At 37.8% G+C, this 23,572-nt stretch overlaps 1 protein-coding gene across 2 annotated transcripts in view; it reads right to left on the bottom strand.

The window, feature by feature from the left end:
• The window catches only part of LOC145265355 (gelsolin-like protein 2), a 123,917-nt gene extending 102,557 nt beyond the window's left edge, over positions 1–21,360 (bottom strand). Inside the window, exon 1 of one of the 2 annotated variants that reach the window (XM_080121127.1) lies at positions 21,056–21,360. The gene's annotated coding sequence lies outside the window, so the exon portion shown is untranslated. The remainder of the gene's footprint in view (positions 1–21,055) is intronic. The other variant, XM_080121128.1, reaches the window with a different exon arrangement.
• Between the last annotated feature and the right edge of the window lie 2,212 nt (positions 21,361–23,572).

Genomic DNA, 23,572 nt, shown 5'->3' with positions numbered 1-23,572 from the left:
TTTTTATTTTACAGCGAAAAAACAATTTGTTATGATACCGAGCAAAAGGTTCGATTTTTAGGAAAAGCTAGTAATAAAGATGGGGAGGGAGTGTCGGCGCTTTACATGGAGTTATCTCCCTTTTGCGAGTTCAAATTCCATAATGGCTGACTTCAGTTCAACGCGCTCTCATAAAAACGTTTTTCTGCTGTAAAATAAAAACTACTATCAAATTAAATGAATTTTTTTTTCAGAGATCTTCAGTCCAAAACGGATACGTACAATATAACCCTTTTCGATATTTTCATTTTTTAATGTCTTGACTAAACTGTACAAGTACCGAAATTAATAAATTTTTGAATAAAAAAAAATTGGATTTTTCTGAACGATTTAATAATTTAAATGAAAACATTTTCCAAATTAAAACATTGGATTTTTTTTCAAAAACATTTTCGGAATTAAAGTACAATTTCACTAACAAAATAGTTACAATTTTTTTGTGGTGAGAAACGGCGTTTCTCAGAAACGCCACCTGGCGACAGTTTAGTAAAACACAAAAATGGCGACGTCCGGGGGAATGCAAAAGGGCCAAAATAAAACGACCCACTCCCACCCCAGGAAAAAAAAAAAAAAAAATACTATTAAAATAAAAATCAGACGGGAAAGTAAGAAAGCCACAGAATGTATTGGATGAAATTATTTGAAGGTTACCAACGATAAAAACAAGGCCCGGAAGAAGCTAGCGAGTACAAAGACGGATATGGCGGGGGGGGGGAATGAAAGGAAAACAGCAACAATCAAGATTTAAGCAGTCCGAAACGGGGGGGGGGGATATCTCCCTTTCATTTCCGTTGTTATCTCTCCTGGGTCACAGTAACTCAGACGAAATACGTGAATAGTTAAAAATTACTCATTTTCAGGTCGGCAGACTGGAAAGTAAGGAAGCCCCCGGAATGCATATTGACGCTTAGGCATAGTTCCCATTATTTCCAACACCCATTCCCCTACCCGTTGCCAAACTTAAAAAAAAAAAGTCAATGTTTAAACAGAAGTCACTAACACGCAGGGGGGGATGGGAGGGGGTGTAGTAGAGCAGCCAATGCTTGTATTACTTATATCTAAAAATGGTATAGTGTTCCGTCCACTCCTTCGACGCTTTGGAATGCTTTCTAATTAAACGCTAGGAATACTCCCCCCCCTCCTCCTCCTCCGCTACGAGCCTCGAAGACTTGTAGTAGCTAAGCTAGAACTGTACTCTTAGAGCGACAGAAGTTTGAAGTCGTGAAAAAAGGTGTCGGATTCAGACAGATGCCAGCATCTTAGTTTCAAAATCGGCGCACGCAAAAAAAAAAAAAAAAAAAAAAAAATGTGTGTATATAATATATATATATATATATATATGGAAATGTATAAAAAGGAATACGAAAAGTATAAGCTTATAACTTCTCTTTATTCGTTTTCAGTTGGTGACGTGCAGGAATACAAAAATATTATGAAAAAAAATTAAAAATTTTTTTACAAGTACATAATTTTCGACCGATCCTTCAGTCTTCATCGGTGTAGTGAAAGTATGAGCATGCACGGGGAAAAGGGGAATGGAAAAGGAAGTCGCGTAGTAGTAGAGGTTTACGCTTCTTACCATGCGGGTCCTGATTTTTAATCTCGCTAGATTTAGCCACTATGATGAGTAGGGCTATGACAACAGCATATTCTTTCCATTGTTTTTACCCTCGAGTAAATATCCAACAGACAATCAACCGAGGATCACATCACCAAGATATTAATGGATATATACCCGAGAATCAAAACAAAGAAAATAATATGCTGTTGTCATAGCTCTAATGAGTCGTAGACGACAGAACACGTGTCAGTGGATAATTTTATTTTTAAAACACGTACAAGAGAAAGAAAATTGAAACTAAACTGAAATTTACAATCCCAATTTATTGTTTGACTGAACTTCGTATTCAGTCGAACAATAATTTTGTGTAAAGTTCAACTTAGTTTTAATTTATTTCTCTTATAATGAGCTCTATTTTCTATTGAGCTTTTTTTTAATCGGTATCTATCTAGCTATCAAGAATCTTAAGTTTGCACGGTTGGAGCAAGTTACTTTTATTTAGTTTTCCATACTCGCAGGGAAACCCAACGTTGTCCGGGATTGAAGATCAACAACTGATCCACACTTCCAATAATTTTTGTCATCAAAATCGGTAAAAATCGCCAATTTTTCGATCAAATCAATTGGATCCTCGACTAGAGAATTCAAGATTTTTCATTTTTAAAGTTTTGTTTTTTTTTTGCAAGGGCGCCACCACTTATCAAGACCCAAAAGTAACTCGAGGATAAGAGTTGAGTTTCCGAGATCAGTGGAACAATAGCATAGTAATTCTTAGTGGTGGAAATTGGGTATAATTCGATTATTTAAAAAGGGACGACTCAACAAGAATTTGTTTGCACTGGACTTTAAGACGACCATGTTGTAATAAGCTAAAAAGCAGGCCAGTGGAACAATTCCAGATGCGTGCAGTTCTAGGAAAGCTGTTTATGGAATTTGTGCTTAGATTTATGCACAGATAGGGTGGGAAAATTAGTTATGCTAAAAAAAAAAAAATAAAAAAATGGATAGAAAGAGAATCTGTCGAAGAGATACAAAAGTCATTAACTTCTTTGGGGTCAGTATATGTTTTTTCACTATAGCATCTGTCAAGCCAACAACAATATTCAACAGGAGCAAGGTTTTCTGAATTTATTTTGGGTCACTTTGAAGCTGGCCAAGCCTTATGCTATTTTCATTAACATATTTGGGTGAAGAGATCATCTATGATTTGACCAGCAGTCCACGTCTGATAACCGACATGTTTCCACTCTCAGGAAGGATCTTCTATAAACCAAAGCCATCTTATTTCCGTATCTGGTTAACATTTTGCTCTATTTAAATCTTTCAGATTTAACTGGCTTTATATGACGGCAGGTATTGGACAGGTTTAAGAAATTGACTTCCAAACTTACCTATCTCTGGCCAGGTCTTTATTTCTTTCTCTGAAGTCCTTTTTTCTTGTGTCCTCCATATTGTTCTTAGACTTCACCTGGGAAGTAAACTTCTTGCTTCAATTTTTCTTAATCTACTGACCCAATAACTTTCTTCACTGTGATCAAACCAACAAAGTCTCCTGTTCTGCACACGTCTTTGAGGTCATCAGGACTAAGCCTGTCTAAGATTCACATTCGTACGTGCAAATGGAAGTTGCATTTTATGAAGATGAAAACCTCACTTGAATCTGCATACAAGACAAACGCGCAAGCAAACACGAAATAATGGCTTCAAGTGTTTAATTACTTATTGATTTTGAGATTCAATGAAATTTTAATTGTCATCTTAAATTGCTCTATTAATCCGTGTAGCTGGGATGGAGACTTGCTGTCACAGGGGACATCAGCAGCATCTCTGCTATTCCCTGGTGTTGCTGCAGGCCTTGTTGAAATGCTCTTTCCCGGAGCAATTTCCAGTTTTTGTTTTTTTCGTTTGGTGCTGGCTGTTCAAAATTTTTCTCCATGTCGAAGTTTTGGAGCTCTGAAATAAAGACTTCACTGACTCCGACAGATCAGATGTGGAAGGCGTTTCCGAACTTAACGCTCATCAAGAGGAAATATTGCACATTTCTGGAATCCTGCCATGAGATCTTTTTGGTTTGTTAGTTCTTCTAACAGGAGGGTTTTTTTAAAGTTTGGGAAACAAATTGTTTTGACAGTGCTTTGGAATTTTTGGGTTAGCTTCACTGATGCAAAGAAAGCAACATCCAGTGGCTGACACAAGTGTGTTGCATTTTTTTTTTATTTTTTTTATTTACATGGTAGTCACTACTTATCAAGGCCCAGAAGCCACTCGGGGATAAGGGTTATTGTGTGTACAGTAATCAATGGGATAGTATCATAGGTATTGGAGATTTGATAAAGTGTCTTAAGGGGGCGGTTCATCAGGAATTTGTTTATGTTGGACTTGAAGACATCTAAGTTGTAGTCAAGTGAGAAATAGGCAAACGGAAGAGAGTTCCGCAGGCGTGCACTTCTATGAAAGAAACTTTGTTCATGGAATTTACGTTTTGATTTAGGCACAGATAAAGAGCGGGGAAAATTATTGACAGTGGTTTCAGCCAGACAGGTGTTTATCATGAAAGATTGGTGAGGGGGACCAGAGATTGGAGCTCATATGAGCACTTGCCATGGAAATAACGATAAAACAAAGACAGGCTCACAATCACTGTGGGGGAGAGGTTGCAGGGAAGAGAAAAGGGCATTCCCCACTAGGCCACAAAGTCTATTTTGTACTCTGCCAATACAGGACAGGCTGTTTTTAGCAGCTCCTGCCAAGATGAGGCAGCAGTACTCCATCCTTGGACGTACTTGGCTTTTATATAGATAGAGAATTGCATCAGCAGCGAGATCTTCTGGCCCACTATTTTCCTGGCGACCTTGGCAACAGACTTGATATAAGTGTTCCATTTCAGATCAGGAGTAAAGGTCAAACCCAGAAGCTTGTCAAAACATGGAGCCTCCCCAAGACGAGAGCCATCCATTTTAATTGATGCCAGATGGGGATCAGTGTTGATGTAAAGATGGGAGCTTGGTTTTAGATGCAGTAAAAGTAACCAGCCACCTCTTTGCATTTGGTGAAAGACAAATGAACTTTGTGTCATTCTTTTCACGTTGCTTAAGATGTCTTCACTGAAGTGCGATGACAATTTGTTACCAATGAGAGCCTTTTTTTTTTTCCTCGCTGCTTCCTACAGTATGGAAGTGCCACAGAGTCAAACCAATTTTTGAAAGTGATGTAGTCGAACCATCCAGATTTGGAACGATTATAGCAAGCCTTGTCTGGCCCAACTTCAGTCTATGTTGACCAGAGATGTCCTGCTGCTGTTCCTGCGAGCATAAGGCTTGTATAACTTTTTTTACTGTTGTCCGGCATTAAACGTAACGTTAAATTCCTAAAAAAAGAAAAGTGCATGCAACTATTTTTTTTTCTCCAAGTAAAAATATTCTAGTCAAGATCAAAACCAAAACCTAAAGACAAAGTCAAAGTACGATAACCATTAGGCCAGCTTGACAAAAGCTTTGAAAAAGTTTCCAAATCAGATAACCAATGTACCAATTTTGGTCCCTTAGCAGCCCCTATTTCTAGATGAAAACAAAGTTTTCCACACATCTGACTACCCAATATACCAAATTTCAAGTCTAGATAAAAAATTTGAGTATATAGGTTGAGAAGCGCTCGCACACACACAAACACTTTTAGATGCATAGATTATAAACCCCTTTCAGATTAAAGTTGAGCCCTGTCTGGGGAATTAAGAAAAAAGTGGTCAAACGCAACATTCAGACTTCTGGTCGTAGAAGTCTCTGCTTACTGTATTATACCCGCATCCCAGAGGTATCGTTCTGACCTATGAAAGTCAAGGATGATTGACTGGGTCTGAATCTCCTGACTAGCAGTCATTTTCTAATACACCGATTGTAGATATTAAACTATATCATTTCTGCAAACCTCTTTAGAAATAAACAAATGGAGCACTGTGAGAGTGTCAGTTAATCTAATATAATATTATAGGCTAAGTCTATCCCTCTCCATATTTTCAAACTATTCATTTTTAAATAACTTTTTTCACTAAACTTTTTTCTACAAGGAAATATGAAGGAATACTGATAATCTGATATATAAAGGCCTGTATCCATATTTCAAACGTTATCTCTTCCGAAACTAAAAGTCACAGAGCGGTGCTAGGGACTTAAAAAAACTGGATTTTTACAGATCTTTTTCTATGGGTCTTTACCCGGTGAATTGAAAAAAAAAAAGTTATACATTTTGTGCATTCATCTTATTTTTAATCAGTTCATATGCGCGTCACGTTGATACAGTGGTAACGTCACCAGCTTTGAATGCTAGAGTTTTGCTTTCAGTTTCGATCCTAGCTGATGGCACCTAAATTTTTTTTTTTTTTTTTTTTTTTTTTTACTTCTGAAATCACGACTATAATAATATACGAAATCGGGACACAAATTAAAATATAGTTAAGCATATTTTACGATCGCACAAAGTCGCCCCCCCCCCTACCGGTAATGTTTGGGTAAAGCATTGTAAAATATCACCAGCAGCGCCCATCCCAATGGTCTAATAAACAAGCTATCAACTATCTAGTTTGGGATGGACGCTCGTCTAGCCACACTGAAGAGTTGTGATACAGCGAAACAATATGGGTAACACATCTAGTGGCTTCCTTCAGTCTTCACTGACTATGGATACCCATTGTAAGGGTGCCAGCACCTAGAATTTTTTTGCGGCAAGAGTTGCACAATCTCTAACCCGAGTCAATATTGTTAAAAACCAGTGGAGGTTCTGGACGATTGGAAACAATGCCGAGATAAGCGGAGAGCACATAGCGCCTAGAGTTCCTACATGGTCACCCATTTGGTAATAGACCGGTTCAACGTTGCTTAACTTCAGTGATCTGACGAAAACAGGTGCGTCAACGTGATTTGAACTTGTTTCACGTGTCACCACACGATACACCCTTTACTTCATTGAAGATATTTGGTGGGGCGGGGGCTCATATAGAACTAGGTCGGCTATTCCTCGTGAGTTGGGAGTATCTTCAATGAATAAGAATCTAAAGAACGATTTCCTTACTTGTACTCAAAGAATTGGTACTTCCTGCGCTCGCATTCTGCAGCATTCACGTCCGGATGGGGGTGGGAAATGAAGGATGGGCAATAGATGACGGTTGTTCGTAATTAACAGATTGTTGTTGGTTACATTAGTCATAAAATAAACGTTTTCTGCATAGCTTTGCACTTGGTTGCTTTCGACGCCCATGCAACCTGTTAGTATATCAGTATACCTGGATTGACCTTGTGTGCAGAGGGGAGAGAGAGGGAAGGAGGTATGGTTGTTTCACAAAAAAAAAAAAAAAAAAAAAAAAAAAAAAAAAAAAAATGTTACGGACAATAAGATCTATAATAACTCCGAGTTGCCTAGTCGTTCGGGCCAAGATCAAAGTGTAGTACCTGTTCCGGCAGATCCCTAGAGGTAAGCCCTTCTACTCTAATAGTTTCTTCCACAGAACTGATAGATTTGGGGACTCCCTTCCGGTTTCCTGCTTCCTCAACTGTACTGACATGCAGAAGTTCAAGTGTAATGTGAACAGACATCTTGCTGCTCAACTCCCTACATAGTATCCCTATAACTTGTGCCCCAAATAGTAGCCCCCTACATCAAAGTGGCACTGTGCCTTGTTTGGAGAGAAAAATGTAATAAAAATTTCAAAACAAAATCTTCCAATGCTAATAGTACTAAAATAAATACTATTTAAAACTACCACTAAAGCTAAAATTTATAGATGACCCCCCACCACCACCACAAGCTTGTGTTTACGTTTGAGAAAAGATATACACCTTTAAACCGTGACAAAATAAAGTTATGGTTAAATATTTAGAGATTTATAAAAAATCAGAATCGGAAATTGTATCGGAATCGGTAAAAATATTTGAATCGTCCCAAGCACTAAAGTACACAAACATTCACAATTACACATGTAATAACAAGCATACCCAATTTTTTTTTTTTTTTTTTTGGTGTCACATTTCTGGGCAAGGTCTTACCAAGGAGACTTATTTGGCGTTATGTAAAACATTAATAAACCATTCCAGATTTCTTATATTTTGATAATCTCCATTACAAATGTTTTAATGTCGAAAATGCCATATAAAGATGCGGGAGATGAGGGTGAGGCTGTTGTATAGTTCAGAGCAGAGAACACTTAAGTGAAATTCAAATTTCACCATTTTTAAACATACGATTTCAAACTTCAGGCACGAAAGGCGACAGAAAGGCTACCTTAAACCGAAACGCAACTACGGGTCAATAAGAGGTAGAGCCTCTTATCGAGTTTACTTAAAGCCGTCTAAGATAACAGCATTCGATTTGCACATTTGTTATCGATTATATTCTAGTAAACTACGAAAAAATTAAATTATAACTAAAAATGAAAAAATTTAAAACATTAGTTAGACAAGAAGCACTAGTAGTTTTAAAGATCGTCAACATAATCGTGCTGCTTCCCCCACCCCCACTGATTTTAAGAAATTAAATCACTTCTGAATGCATATCCCCCCCCCCAGAAATTATAAATACATTGCTTTAAGCAATAAAATTTGGTACGTGATTTTTGGAATATAAGCACAAAAACTTGATATCAATATCAATTGACGTGATTTTTGGAATATAACATCTATATTCCGTGTCGAGTATGAAACAATTGATCAATTTACATGATTTTTGGAATATGATGAACAAGCACCAAAAATTGATCAATGTATGGGATTTTTGGAATATGAACTCTTCGTTCCGTGTTAAGTGTAAGGCAATGGAGACTCGTTTTTGTTTTATGGCATATCAGCTCCTGAAAGTAGTTAATGCCAAATTATTTCCTCAAATAAAATTATGCGAGTTTGGTATTTTTTTTTCTTCATTTAAGTGGGGATTTTTTTTTTTTTTTTTGTTAATATAGGATCAAGTTAGATTGAATTAAGAGTCGTATTTTCTCGTATCGGTTTACTTTTTCAAAAATGTTAATATTTTGTTAAGATTTTATTTTTTTTTATTTATTTTAAGTAGTTCTTTTCTGCTGCAGACATTAAAAAAAAAAAAAATTGGATGTATATGCAAGAGATCGCCACAATGTAGAAGTGCTTTATTTTAAAAATGTACAGTGATAACAAATGAGAAATCCGATGTGGAGAAAGTACTAAAAAAAAAAAACAAAAAAAAAAAAAACAAAAACAAAAACAAAAAAAAAAAACTTGTTTTAAATTTGAATATATTATTTATTGCTCTTTTATCTTCAATTTGTGATCTATAACACTTTGCGGAGTAAATTGATTATTTACTTTTTAATAGACATTTCAAAATGGGAGGCGTGAATTATTCGACCCCCTGTCTTTCCAAGCTTATAACTACTCGAAAAATGTAATTCAAGCCCTAATTTTTTTTTTCAATTAAAGGAGCAAGGACAAAGGTTTCATTAAAAAAAAAAAAAAAAAAAAAAAAAGACACTACTTTTTTGTTTTAAATTTGAATATATTATTGACCTTTTCTCTTCAATTTGTGATATAAAACTTGTAAATTAATTATTTACTTTTTAATAGACACTTGAAAATGGGGAGGCGTGAATTTAAAAAAAAAAAAAAAAAAAAAAGTTTGTCTAAATTATATTCGGTTTATTGGAAAGAGCATAAAATTTCACATTGACCCTGAAAATATAAAAATAGAATCAATAGAAAAATTGATAGATTTTTAAAGTTTAAAAATTGAAAATATTGAGTTCGTAAAATTCATTACTTTTTTAAAAAATAAAAATATTTCTATTACGTTTTAAAACAACTTTAATAGTTTATTTTGAAAGTATAATCCATAAAGAAAATAAACAACCCACTTTTAAAAGAAATTACGAGTTTTATATTTTATTTGCAGTTTCGTGTTAAGGGTGTCAAAAATTCCTACAAAAATTCTGATACACCTACTGGAGTAATTATATAGTGGGTCTTAAGGAGTGCCGGAAGTGTGGGTAAGTGGGTTAAAGACTGGTCATCATTCATAATGCGAGTGCGTTTTTTGACTCTAGTATAAATCCGACACAGTTAATCAACTGAGAACCACAAAAGATATTAACGGATACACTAGAGATTCAAAGCAAAAGAATATGCTGTTGTCCTAGATCTAGTGATTATACAGTGGGTCTAATGAAGTGCCGGAAGTGTGGGTACGTGGGTTAAAGACGGGTCATTAATTTTTTTTTTTTTTTTTTTAAACTTTATAATTTGTAAGAATTGATAGAAAATTGACAATATGGAATCTGCATAAATTAAAATACATTTAAGCGTATTTTACGACTGGGCTACGCCGGGTGTTCTTGCTAGCTTAGATAAATACTTTTGCAGTTTTAGTAAAAGAGCTACAATTGGTCAAGATCAAAGTGTAGTATCTGTTCTTCAGATGCACTTCATTTTCTTGTTCTTTCGGTGGAGGAGAAATCCTTCATGACTGAGATAATTTTTATTTTTGTACCTTTTCTCCACGTTAAAAAACGATCCTGTGTCTAACTTGTCCCGTGGGGAGGCATAGTAAATAGGTACAATAATATCAAGGCGTCTCTTTATGCTAAACATCCACAGAATGCCAACAAATTACATATGAAAGATTCTGGAATTTCCACAGATCCTGATAGTAAACAAACATCGTAGGTATTAAAACGTAACACTAAATTAGTTTAAAAAAAAAAAAAAAAAAAAAAACAGAAAGAAACCGAGACATGTGCACACGAGTATGTTTTTTAAGCAGTTCACAAAAAAAAAAAAAAAAAAAAAAAAAATCTAAACGCACGGGTCAATGTCTATATAAGGAGGCAGACGAAAGTATCATTTGACATTGAAAACGAGAACCTCCCAACTCTTGTCAGATATTTTCTTTAGCATTCCAACGTTTCATTTGTTTGTTAAAAAAAATTAAGAAAAAGCATTTTCGTCCAAGGAGGCTTGGCCCAATGATTAAAGGGTGTGGAATCTCAATTATGAGGTCTCAGTCATTGTCAGATCAGCTGAGCTTCGTCTTTGACATCACGCTGACAACTGCTGACAACAAAACGAATGAACACGTATCCAAAGCAATGGCGGAAATCCTAGAGAAAGACTTCCAGTTCATAGTGGAATAGGGGTCAAAAATGGATGGTAACATTCAATGCTGCCAAGACTAAGCTCGTTTTTATTTAATTACAAGAAACCTTCCCAACCACCAATAGCTATGGCTAAAGAGACATTACCTGAAAGTATTTCATTCAAACTCCTCGACTTAACGTTTACAGGGAACATGAGCTGGAACAGATATCGAGGGCATTGCCATCGCTGCTGCGAGGAAAGTGGGCTCTCTACCGTGCTAGAACTTTACTTATGCTTGAAAGTATCCTATACCTCTATAAGGCCACCATTCGCCCATGCATAGAGTATCGTCACATTTGGGCTGGTGCATCTGCTACTAGTTTCACTCCTGGACAGGGTTTAAAAGAGTCGCCAACCCGATAGGTCTTGAACCGTCATCTAAGCTTCAACCTCTGTCCCATTAACGAAATGTTGCATCCCTCTGCCTGTTCTACAAGTATTTCAATGGTGAATGCTCTGACGAACTACAAACCCTTGTACCCCCTCCTACATAAATACCCGACAAACAGCAAAGTCTCACCCCTACACAGGAAAGCCTTCTACTCCAAGCTTCATCCACAAAACTTGGAGACTTTGGAATTCCCTCCCGGGTTCCTGCTTCCCAACTGTACTGACATGCAGAAGTAAAAGTGTAATGTGAACAGACATCTTGCTGCTCAACTCCCTACATAGCATTCCTACAACTTGTCCCTGATAGTACCCCCTACACTGCACCTTGTTTGGGGTGAAAATGTAAAAATCAGCCCTTCGATCCATTACCAACCTGTAATTTTATTTCGATTAATAAAATAACCTTATGAAAACGCGACATGGCAAAGCCTGAGAGGATGGACCCCCTAGAACTTCACAGGACCATACACCTAAGAAAAAAAAAAAATGCAAGACCGTGCTTTATTTTATTTATTTATTTTTCTTTTTAGATAGGATCTTAAGTTTTACAGTATCGATTATTGAATTGTTAGGTGAAAGTACAGTACACTTAAAGCTCCATCTTATGTTAAGAATGTATTTCTAAACGATTCATTATTTCAGCACGGCCCGTATTCTTAAGTATCCATTTGTGCACCATTCGACTCTAGCATATCGAAGAAGTCTCAAGTTAAATCTAAACACTTCAATCTACATATATGGACATGTGAAGGAGGTTGGCAATTTATGACGGCAATTCCAAATGTTGATGGAGAATCCAGAGTCAGTCCCGGAAATGACCGAAGCCGATTACGATTCGAAATAAAGAGTAAAAGGCAGACGATACTAAGCATACGAAGTCACAAATAAAAATTCCATTTGGAATCTTAGCCAAACTTTATCTCATCTTTCCTATAAAGAAATCCATGATAAAACTAGAAGCTGCTTGTACAAAGGCGGCAGATGGATAAAAAAAAAAAAAAAAAAAAAAAAAAAAAAAGAAGCCTACTGTCCGTTACTTAACTTTAAAAAAAGTTTGTAGTTTAACAGCAGAAATTGTTTAACAAAATTAAAAAAAAAAAAACTTTATATAAAAGTCTGGAAGGTTTGTCGAACTCGCAAGGACACATGGCACAGTGGTTAGAGTACTGGGAAAATCAATTGTAAAGATGATATTCTCCTGAAGGTTGAAGTTTCAATCCTCAGTGTGGGTTGGTTGATTTACGGCATATCAACCCCCTTTTCAGGTTATTTAATGCTGAATCCAAAGATTCGGAAGAAAAATTTTTTAACAGAACATATTTGCTGTTTTCAAGTCGGTTTCTATTTAACCCATAGTTGGGACCCTAACAGATACTACCACTCTGGGTCAGAGTGGGCCTGGGAGCAATGGCAATTAAAGGGTGGCTCCACACTCCAAAGCCCACAAGCTGGGGTCTCACTACTGGATATAGTTTAAGGTCATATCCAGGACCCTCAGTGTGGGTGATCGAAAAATAAATTTGCGAATTACTTAGGACCTCTATCCAGTCATGGCTGACAGAACAAGAGCACACTACCCCCGTGAAGTAAATAAAGGGTTCCGCTCGAAATTCCTGAAGAAGGTCGGAGGTTATATCAACCGAAACATGAAAATCACACTCAAGATGAGAACAGTAGTCCGATGAATAACACAAAGTCAATATTTAAATATTTGTAGGGTGCTTAGTTCTTATGTAATATTCTCATAAATTGATCACCTATTTTAGAATCATTCAAAGTTTTTAGGCCAGATTTCGCCTTTTTAAAACAATTTAGCCTTTTTAATTTCGCTTTAAAATCTGAGGAAAAACAAAAATTCGCAAAAGTTGGCATAAAAACGTTGAGTGGTTCTAAAATGGGTGATCGATTTACTAGAACGTTGCATTAGAAACTGAACACCCCTGCAAATATTTTAATATTTGTACAAATTTTTTTTTTGATAATTCAGTAAACTTGTGTTCATTCGATAATAATCTGCTGAAAAATTGAAAAAAAAAAAATACAGAGGGGGATACCACTTCCGTACGTGCACCGTAACATTTAAGTAGCCGTTCTTAACATGGGAGAATTTTGTAACTATTCTGTACTTTTACCTAACAATTTAAAAAAATAAAATCATCCGCGTTTCACTAAAAAATAATCTCCCTTGTTTGATCCGCCACCTTTTTTTTGTACAATCACCAAACTAAACACTTAAATTGTAATTTAATCCCAAACAAAACAGTGCCACTTCAATGTAGGGACTATTATCTGGGTTGGTTGGTTGTTTTTGTTTTACGGCATATCAACCCTTTTCAGGTTATTTAATGCCGAATCCGGTGATTTTGAAAATTTTTTTAATAGAATATATTTGTTTTTTTACAAGTCAGTTTCTATTTAACCCATAGTTGGGACCCTAACAGGTACTACCACTCCGGGTCAGAGTGGAGCTGGGAGCAATGGTAATTAAAGGGTGGCTCCACACTCCCCAGAGCCCGCAATCTGGGGCCTCACCATCGGATATAGTTTAAGGTCATATCCAGGACTCCCATTGAGGGACTTTTACCCTCTGCAGGGGGGAAGTCGGCGTATTCTAATGCCCCACCGACAGGGCCGCTATTATCTGGGAATTGCAGGGATACTATGTAGGGATTTGAGCAGCAAGATGAGTTTACATTACACTTGAATTTCTGTATGTCGGTATAGTCGCGGATGTTGACGCCGTTGAGGGTAAAGCTGCTCTACATCGAATAGTAAAGTGAATAACCTGGAAGGACACACCCTCGTATTGACGTGCGAGATAAGCAAGGGGGGTTTCGGGAGCATTTATCGGAGCACTTCGCCCGACTACCCAGACTCAGGATTGAGGAGTTTGGCAGCTATTTGGCCGACTCGATGTGATGGTCCGGTCACAAAACAGGAAATCGTTACTGCGTTGAAGCAGGTCAGCTACAACAAGTCTCTGGGACTATGATCTTCCCTAAAAATTCTACTTAAGGCTGTCGCCCATGTTGGTCCCTATTCTGAAGGACATGTTCAACTACTGGTTTGCTCAGGGCTCCATTCATGGGCAGGGGATCAAAGGAGTGATCACTTTGATTATGAAAGGTCAACAGCATGGTGGGGAGGAAAATCTGGAGGATTTTAGGCCCTTGACTCTGCTAAGCACAGAGTTAAAGAATTTGGCAAAAGTTCTTGTGAATCACCTGCAGGTTGTCATCACCGACTTGATTAAACCGGACCAGAGCTATACGGTGAAGGGGAGGTGGATTAATGACAATCTGCATTTGATCCGTACAATCCTAGAGGGAATAGAAGATGACACTGAAGCTGTGCTGATCAGTTTAGATCTGTCCCAGGCTTTCGATAGGATCGACCATCGGTTCCTGGGATCCGTTTTAGAGGATGCCTGTTTTGATCCAGACTTCTGCAAGTGGGTCTGTTCTGTACCACAGGCCGACAGTAGCGGTGCAGATCAATGGTAGGTTTCAGAGTCAGCCGCTTTCTCTCAGTCGATGCGTCAGGGCTGCCTGCAGTCACCTGTTATGTCCTGGCGCTGGAACCCCCTCCTTTGCAAGTTAAAGGGCAAAGTGGTTACACCAGTCCTGCACAAAATAGCAGGGTTTTCATGTCCGATGATATCAGTGTTCGTGTCTAGGCATACAGACATAAAATCGGTGACTAAGGCACTCGTTCAATACGAAGAAGTCACAGGTGCCATCTTTAACCGCAGTAAGTCTGTAGTTGGAAACCTGGAATGGAGACGCTATGCTTCCGGGCATATTCAGCTAGACTGCTGGCCCGGTCTGTATTTTTGGTGTCTAGTTTGGACCAGGTCTACAGCTGGAAAAACTGGTTGAAAGTACAGACAAAGGTAGAGTTGTCGGTCAAGACTTGGATTAGAATGAAACGGTCCTTGAAGGGTTGGGCAGAGGCATGCGCCACTTACGTCTTCACGCTCATCCTTTACCAGATATCTGTACAGTCCTTCCTGTGAAGGCCTCCAAGCTTTCATGGAGCTGTTCTACTCACTATGGTTTGGTTGGTTTTTGTTTTACGGCATATCAACCCTTTTCAGATTATTTAATGCTGAATCCAGTGATTTTGAAGAAAATCTTTTTAATAATATATATATATATATATATATATTTTTTTTTTTTCAAGTCTGTTTCTATTCAACCCATAGTTAGGACCCTAACAGGTACTACCACTCCGGGTCAGAGTGGACCTGGGAACATTCACACTCCCCAAAGCCCGCAAGGTGGGGCCTTACCATCGGATATAGTTTAAGGTCATATCCAGGACCCACACTTCTATGGGAGAAGGGAAAGCATTGTTTGCAGGGAGGTCTGTACCCAAAGTCCAAGCAAGGGAGGCCTGGAACTGCCTGATCTCATGCCACAGACAAGCTGAGAGGCTTTTCCGAGTCATTCGCTAGAGGATGTCCAGTGGATCTCCACGGTTGGAAGCACCTTTCCCAACTTCAGTCCTGACTCTTCAGTTGAATACCGTTGTAAACTGATGGGGGGGGGGAAACAAAAGTTCTTTGCCAAATGCAGAGTCACACTTCGAACTTTGCTGAGGACCAGTGTCCTCTCACAGCCTAGGAAGAAGCTTTATCGGGCACTAGTTGTGGGTATCGCTTCAGATCCTTTATGAGAGTGGCTGTGATGGTCAGAGGAGGAGATTCACTCAGGGGAGTTGGGCAGCAAGACGAGACTTTAACAATTTAGAATGTTCCCTTACCTGGCGAATGGTCCAGAACACACTGCCCCTCTTTGCCAAACTACAAAGATGCTAAAATCTTTGTGAGGGTCGCTGCTGCAATGACCATGAAATTGAAATGGCTGAGCACGCCCTTTTCTATTGCAGCTGACTTCGGGGACTCATGGAGTATGTCAAAGAGGTAATGGCTCACATTAACACTGAGCACCCGCTTTTCCTTGACACCATGTACGTTATAGACAACATTGATCCGCCACTGAGGAGAAAATGGTTTTTCTGGCCAACCTAGTAGAAAGGTCTACGAGGGAACATCTGTTTCAGATCAGGATCCGATTGTTTACCATACGATTGAGGTTGAAGCTTAGATGACGTGATACTATAAAGTGGACCTGAGGGGGACTTGAGCCACTAAGTGCTGAGAGGGGGGGGGGCAATAGACAAAGGGACAGGAAACAATAGATAGGAAGTAACAATGAATCTCTGGGTATTTTTAACTCGAGCTTTTTAGAGTTGACAATGACAATAGGAACCTAGAGATAAAACAGGAAAGGGCAGCTTCCGGTAGCCAGGGGGGGGGGGCGACCTCAGATACCAACAGTTGACAACTAAATGCCCATCGCGGCGGATGGGAGTTAGACACTTTTAGAGTCGAGCGTGAAACAGAAAGAGACGAACGTAACATCGATAGAACGAGGAGAAGACGAAGATGAAGACGAAGACGACCACACACAAGTCCAACCGTCAATTATATGTGAACATTGGCGTTTGTGTTTTTCCTTTCTTTGTTCCACGATTTATTATATTTCTACTTTTGTGAAACCACGGGTATTCCCATCGAGAAAATGACGATCCAGCCGTAAGAGGAATAGTTGAACTAAAAACGCACAATACACAACATTGAGAGTCAGCAATCTGTCGGAGACACAGGTCTGATCACACACAAGCAGGTGCGCCACTCTCCTGTCGGATGGCGAAAGAAAATCTTCATTTGTAGAAGGCTCGGTTATATACATGTAGCATTGATTTGCTACAGACTGAAACAGTTATGAAAAGGAAGAGTTGAAAGCACGATGGCAGTCCTTGTTTCGACAGCAAAGAGAACGGACGGTGGAAAGTTTCAGTTGAATTTAGTCGTGGGAAAGCAGGAGTTTGAATAAATATTTTCTCTTCCATTTCATATGGATACATTTTATTGAACGTTGGTTTTTGTTTCTAGACATTTATTTGTTAGAGGAAAACTAGCAGTGTGAAAACGAGTCAGCGATCTGTCGGGGCTGCACACGTCTGGTTACACTTGAAACATTTGCTTGAAGTAAAGATCAGATGCGATTGGAGGTTGCCTCAAGTGGATTTCAATAGAAGATGGGGACATAACACTAGTTTATGCATCTGTTGAGGAGCTAGGTTTGCATGGCACACGATCCTGGGTGCTTCTGAACCCACCCCACTAGATTAGCCTTAGACCTTTAAAAAAGACTTGACCGGTGGTACAAATTAGATCCAGTTCCCATTTTATTTTTTGGGTACTAGAGAACCTCCGAGTCTGCCCGATCCATGATTCATTGAGCTTTCCCTCATTTAAAAGGTCACCTTCCACCCCTATTTTCCCTCCATAATTTTTTCCTCCCCACATCCCCCAGTAAATCACCCCAATCCCAACTAGAGACCGACCTGCTTGTTTTCGGTTCCCAGAAAACAGTGGGGGTCTAATACTCAGATTACAGCCAGGAGGGACCATACTAACATACCAATAGGCATTTTATTTATTTCAATTTTTTGTGTTTTAGTTTTTTTTTCACCCGACTTCATTCTACAAACTTTTTATATGGAACTTTTACAAATTCAAACACTAACAAATTAACTATTTTCTGTTTATATATTTAAAAAATGTAGACACATACACAACTTATAAAAACGCTTGGGAAATTTAAGTAAGTTTAACTCCATGGTGCGAATGTGGTATTGTGGTAAATGGTGCCAGGCAAGAGTAATTTCATAAGTTGAATAGACAATAGAAAGACCCTGGACTCACCCCTCCCCCTAATTCATTATAGAGCTTCCTGCCTAAGTTTCTTGTTTGTGATTTTTTGCTTTTCAACCCTAACATTGAAAATTTTCAACGGCAATAAACTAATATATATATATATATATATATATATATATATATACATACATACACATACAGTAATGTGATTAATTTAAAATTCAAATTAGAATTAAATTAAAAATCCGTTTCACAAGAAGGAACAACAAAATCAATAATTTGTACGATCGTTTCAGAAAACAATGTTTTTATTGTGGTAGACATTAAGCCACGGACAATAGTTTTTATATAGTATTTTTAACAAACAAAGTTTCCTCATCAGCAAAGTATTGGGAAGGGTTTTTAATATATGTAAAAGACACCATAAATAAAGCCAGCATTAAAAGTATAGACAGATGTATCATATATTATATATATATATATATATATATATATATATATATATATATATATATATATATATATATATGATATATATATACACACACACACAGGATCAAAGTGCAGTATCTGTTCTGATGCTGCACTTCATTCTTTTGGTCTGTTTAGTTGAGAAATCCTTCATGACAGATACAGAGTGCTCCTTTTGGGAGAGGAGCCCCCCCCCCAGCGTTAAAACCCGACCTTGTGTCTAACTGCCCTCATGGGAGAGACAAGTAAAAAAAGGATTCTTGGCTTTCGGGCCAGGATCAAAGTGTGCGGAGAGAGAAATCCTCTCAAGTTTCAAACAGAGACGAGATGGACCAACCAAACCTCACCCCCACCACTTCTTTTGAAGTTGGCCTTGTGCCTAAATCTTGTTCATTCTCCATTTTGTATTTTTTTTTTTTTCTAGCGAATAAAAATTTAATATCTCAAAGTGTAGTATCTATTCTGATGTTGTCCAAGTTAATTTGGACTAGGTCAATAGAGGGGGACCCGGAAGCCCTTTATACGGAGACTTATTTTTGGCTACTGCCAGAGTACCCCTTTTTTAGGGAGCTGCTCCCCCCTCCCACACATTAAAAATGACCTTGTCACATTTTGCTTTAGTAGGGAAGCAATATAAAGATTTTAATATGAATATCAATACAAAAAAAAAAAAAAAAAAAAAAAAAAAAAATTACAGGAGTAGTAATTTTGGTCGAAGACGTACTGATATAACAGGTCTGCATTCACGCCATATCTCAGTAATACGGGTCTTACTTGAAGAAATGGTGCATATTCAGATTAGCACTTATGGCGGCAATTAAAAGTTAAAACACAAATGTTTGTATTATGTACGTACCAGTCAGGGAACGGAGATGAAATATTCAAGAAATCACGTAATTCGATCAAGTATTTATTCAAGAAAAGTTTTACAACTAACAGGAGGCGGAGCGGAGCGGCGGAGAGCGCCTCCGTCCGCCAGGATTAAATCCGATCAAATAAAAAGGAAGGAGAGAACTTAAGTTGGGAGATGAAAACTCAGCCTTACGTTCAATGCAGTTTAGTAGTAAAATCGCTAAAAATAGTCATTTTTAATTTTAGTTTTAAATAAAACTACTTGATCGATTTAAGTGATTTTTGGAATATGACAGTTTCGTTCTGTAGCAAGTACGTTACGTACATCACATCATGCTTTTCCGTATTTTATTTACTTTAATTTTCGTCATATGTCAATTTGAGTAAGTATCAAATAAAATAAAAATACAGGAATTAAAAATATTAGAAAGATGGGTGGGGGCTCAGATTGGAGCCAGTGTATATAGACTTCCTCAGAGATTCTAGGGAAACGCCCTACTGAGGAAGGGGGGGGTGAAGTGAAGACAACATTTATCGACAATTTCAACGCGGATTATATTTAAGGATCTTGCCCAGACCTGAACGAGCTTTACCCCTGTCGTAAAAACTCCTTTTCATGTTTTATTTATTTTGCGGATTATCGATCAGAGACTTAACTTTCGTATTAGCAGGATTTTTTTTTTTTAAGTTTATGTAATGACTTAACGTGGGGAGGATCACTTTTCAATTATAACATTCTATTAAATTGATACCCCACTTTGCGGTCGTTCTTCCTTTTAAATTATTATTTCAGTTTGAATTAAAATTTCTTTTCGTTCTTATAAATTGTTAGCGGCACCGCGACATCTTAAGAGGTGTGCTGATTGACCGCAAAGTGGGGTATCAATTTGATAAAACGTTATAATTGAAAAGTGATCCCCCACTTAAAAGTTAAATAAAATTTTAAAAATCTAAGTGCTTATGTATTTTTTGTACCGCGCTATTTTTAATAGTTTTTTCAGGTTAAGTTCAAGTTATATATTTTTATTATTATTAAATTGTTAGGCGGAAGTACAGAACAGTTATAAAACACCTTCCCCTCCCCATGTTAAGGACGACTTTCGAGGTTGGGGGGGGGTATTTCGAAAGCCGTTCTTAGCATAGGGAGGTTGGGGTGTTTATAATACGTTGAGATACGTCGTAAAAATTCACCCCCCCCCCAAAAAAAAAGGGGAACAGGAATTAATTTTACGGCAGGGAAGAAAGCTCGTTCAGGTCCGACCACCTATAAACGCTGAATAGTTTAAAGTTTGTATAGTCCGATGGGAGGGGCAGGGGCACAGAATTCTTCGTTAAATCTGGAGGGGGGGGGCTTGTGCAAATAAACTGATGTTTACTTTTAGCTAAACCAAGTGAAGACGCTATTATGAACTTACGTCATGTCGAAATTAGTATAAATTCCAAAAATTTATAAAATTTTAGTATATATATATAAAAAATTACAAGTAAAAAGAAATCTATAGTTTTATCGTACGTTTTAACCAGGAAGAGTTGTGCGACCAATTATGAGCGACAAACTGGTTTATCTCTCTGGATTGTAATTAAGAGTCCACAATTTTTAAGCAAAATGTCAGAACGTAAATTGGGAATGGGTTTCTTGTTAAAAATACATCCACCAGCCAGCACATCTTTTACTGGGACTTTTTTTTTCGACATTTTTACTAATTTCGACACGACACGTAAATACGTAATGTTTTCACTTGGAATGCGTTGGTTTAAAAACATCATTTATCTAGACAAGTACCAATTCCGGGCAACGTCGGATGTTCCTGTCAGTAACATAAGAGCTAAACTTTCAAATAATAAAGACATTTTTTTTAATCTACTTACAGTTTAAAAATGAGGAAACCAAGAAAGTTGCGGTCAGTTGAGTAGGAACCAAAACGTCTCTTCCTCTCTCTCTCTCTCTCTCTCTACGAGTCGGTGAAAGTAGGAGTCTCACTGACACACAGAATCACAATGCCAATCTGTGCGCACCTTACCTCCGTTTTTATACAACTCGGCCCCTCCCTCCACCGTCTCTCTAGTTTCATTCTTTACCCCCACCTCCACGCTCAATCAACGATCCTCCCTTCACCCACCTCTCTGTCTGCTCTCTCTCTCTCTCTCTCTGTCTCTCTCTCTTACACACACACACACACACACACACACACACACACACACACACACACACACACATTCTCTCTTCTCCCCCCTTCCCCTCTCTCTTTTATTCACAATTCTGCGTTCTATATTTTACCAAATGCGATGAACAGACGAAGTCCAGCGTAAGGCGTTCGAATTCAGTCCAAGTTATCATTTCTTTACGATCATCATTAGCTATAATTACTATTACAGGCGTGAATCATTTTAAAGAGAATAATGTTGGGAAATTTGTAATAAAAAAAAGTTACAAAAAAAAAAAAAAAACAATTTTGCTCTGTGACCTATTTGCGTTAAAAGTATATTTAATAGGGATTATAAGTCTTTAAAATTCTGTAAATGTCTGAGGAAAGTTATATTTTTTGTTTAAGTTACAAACTGACTAATAACAAAAACCAAAAAAAAAAAAATACGGCTACTTTCCACAGATCCGATATTTACGGAATTTTAAAGGCCTAACTCCTATTAAATATTTAAAAAAAAATTTAACTCCAAATTGATAAGCCAAAATAATTCATCAATTGTATTTGCCGATAGTAGTAGTTATTCCTATTATTATTATTATTATTATTATTATTATTATCATTATTATTATTAATACTACTACTACTACTACTACTACTACTACTACTACTACTAGGAGTAGTATCAAGTCGTCTGGAAGAACAATTGAAAAAACTACTAATCCACAATGTTTTAGGCAGCCTTCAGACTTCTGCTATAGTAGGTACCACCAACATCCCTAGGGAACACCTTGATCTTTGAAGCTCCTGGTTTAGAGCCGGGGTTGAGGGAAATACTCGGGAAATGAATCTCATCCCTTTCCAGGGAGACGTTGATAAAAAATAATAATAATAATAATAGTAATAATAATGATGATAATAATAGGTGCCTTAAATAAGTTTCAGGACATTCAGGTATAGGCACTTTTATTGATCGTACACACATGAAACTCTAGTCCTGTTCAAAGTAATCTCCTCCGGCTGCAATGCACTTTTGGTACCGTTCCAACAACTTCTGGAAGGACCCATGAAAGTCCTCTTGTATGAGCGTGTCAATGATCCTCGTCACAGCCTCTTTCATCTTCTCAATTGTCTCATGACGGCAGCCTCTAAGGTTTTCCTTGAGCTTAGGGAATAATTAAAAGTCACAGGGAGCAAGGTCTGGACTATAGGGAGGGTGAGGAACTGTCTTGATGCTCATCTAAATCGAAACGTAGATTCCATGAACAAAGCTACTTTCTTAGAACTGCACGCCTGTGGAACTTTGTTCCGTCTGCCTGCTTCCCTCCTGACTACAACTTGGATGTCTTCAAGTCCAACGTAAACAAATTCCTGATGAACCGCCCCCCTTAAGTAGACACTCTAAAATATCCACACTAACGTACTGTACTTACAATAACCCTTATCCATGAGTGGCTTCCGGGCCTTGATAAGTGGTGACCACCTTGTAAAAAAACAAAAAAGGTGTGGACTGGTGCATTGTCCTGGTGGAAATACCACTGACCTGATTCGAAAAGTCTCTTCCTGAACTCCCTTAAAACCTCAACATAGTATTCCTTATTAATTTATTTTTATTTCGGACTACTAGTCTCATCTTTATTAGTTGTTGTTTTTTGATCTTTTTTTATTGGTTTGTTTATTCACAACGTTTCGGCCAACTATTCCTCTGGCCTTCGTCAGGTGGTAACCGCGACGGATAGGAACTTCGAATCTCCTAACTGCATTCTCAGCCATCACTGCCATCCGTAGTTGTTGTTGTCTCACCACATTTTGGCCAATTAACCTCTGGCATGCTTTGGGTGGGATTGAAACTGCTATCTTCAGACAATGTTCATCTGGAACTGTAGAGATTCAACGTCTCTATCAATGAACATTGTCTGAAGATAGCGGTTTCAATCCCACCCAAAGCATGCCAGAGGTTAATTGGCCAAAATGTGGTGAGACGACAACAACTACGGATGGCAGTGATGGCTGAGAATGCAGTTAGGAGATTCGAAGTTCCTATCCGTCGCGGTTACCACCTGACGAAGGCCAGAGGAATTAGTTGGCCGAAACGTTGTGAATAAACAAACCAATAAAAAAAATGGAAAAACAACAACTAATTAAGATGAGACTAGTAGTCCGAAATAAAAATAAATTAATATATATAATGCTCATCTCAAAAAATGAATTCCAATTAAGGAATAATATATATAAAGTATTC

Source organism: Euprymna scolopes, chromosome 40, assembly GCF_053919585.1.
Source record: "Euprymna scolopes isolate OS-2025 chromosome 40, ASM5391958v1, whole genome shotgun sequence".
NCBI lineage: Eukaryota > Metazoa > Mollusca > Cephalopoda > Sepiida > Sepiolidae > Euprymna > Euprymna scolopes.
This window is presented reverse-complemented; position numbering and strand designations above follow the sequence as displayed.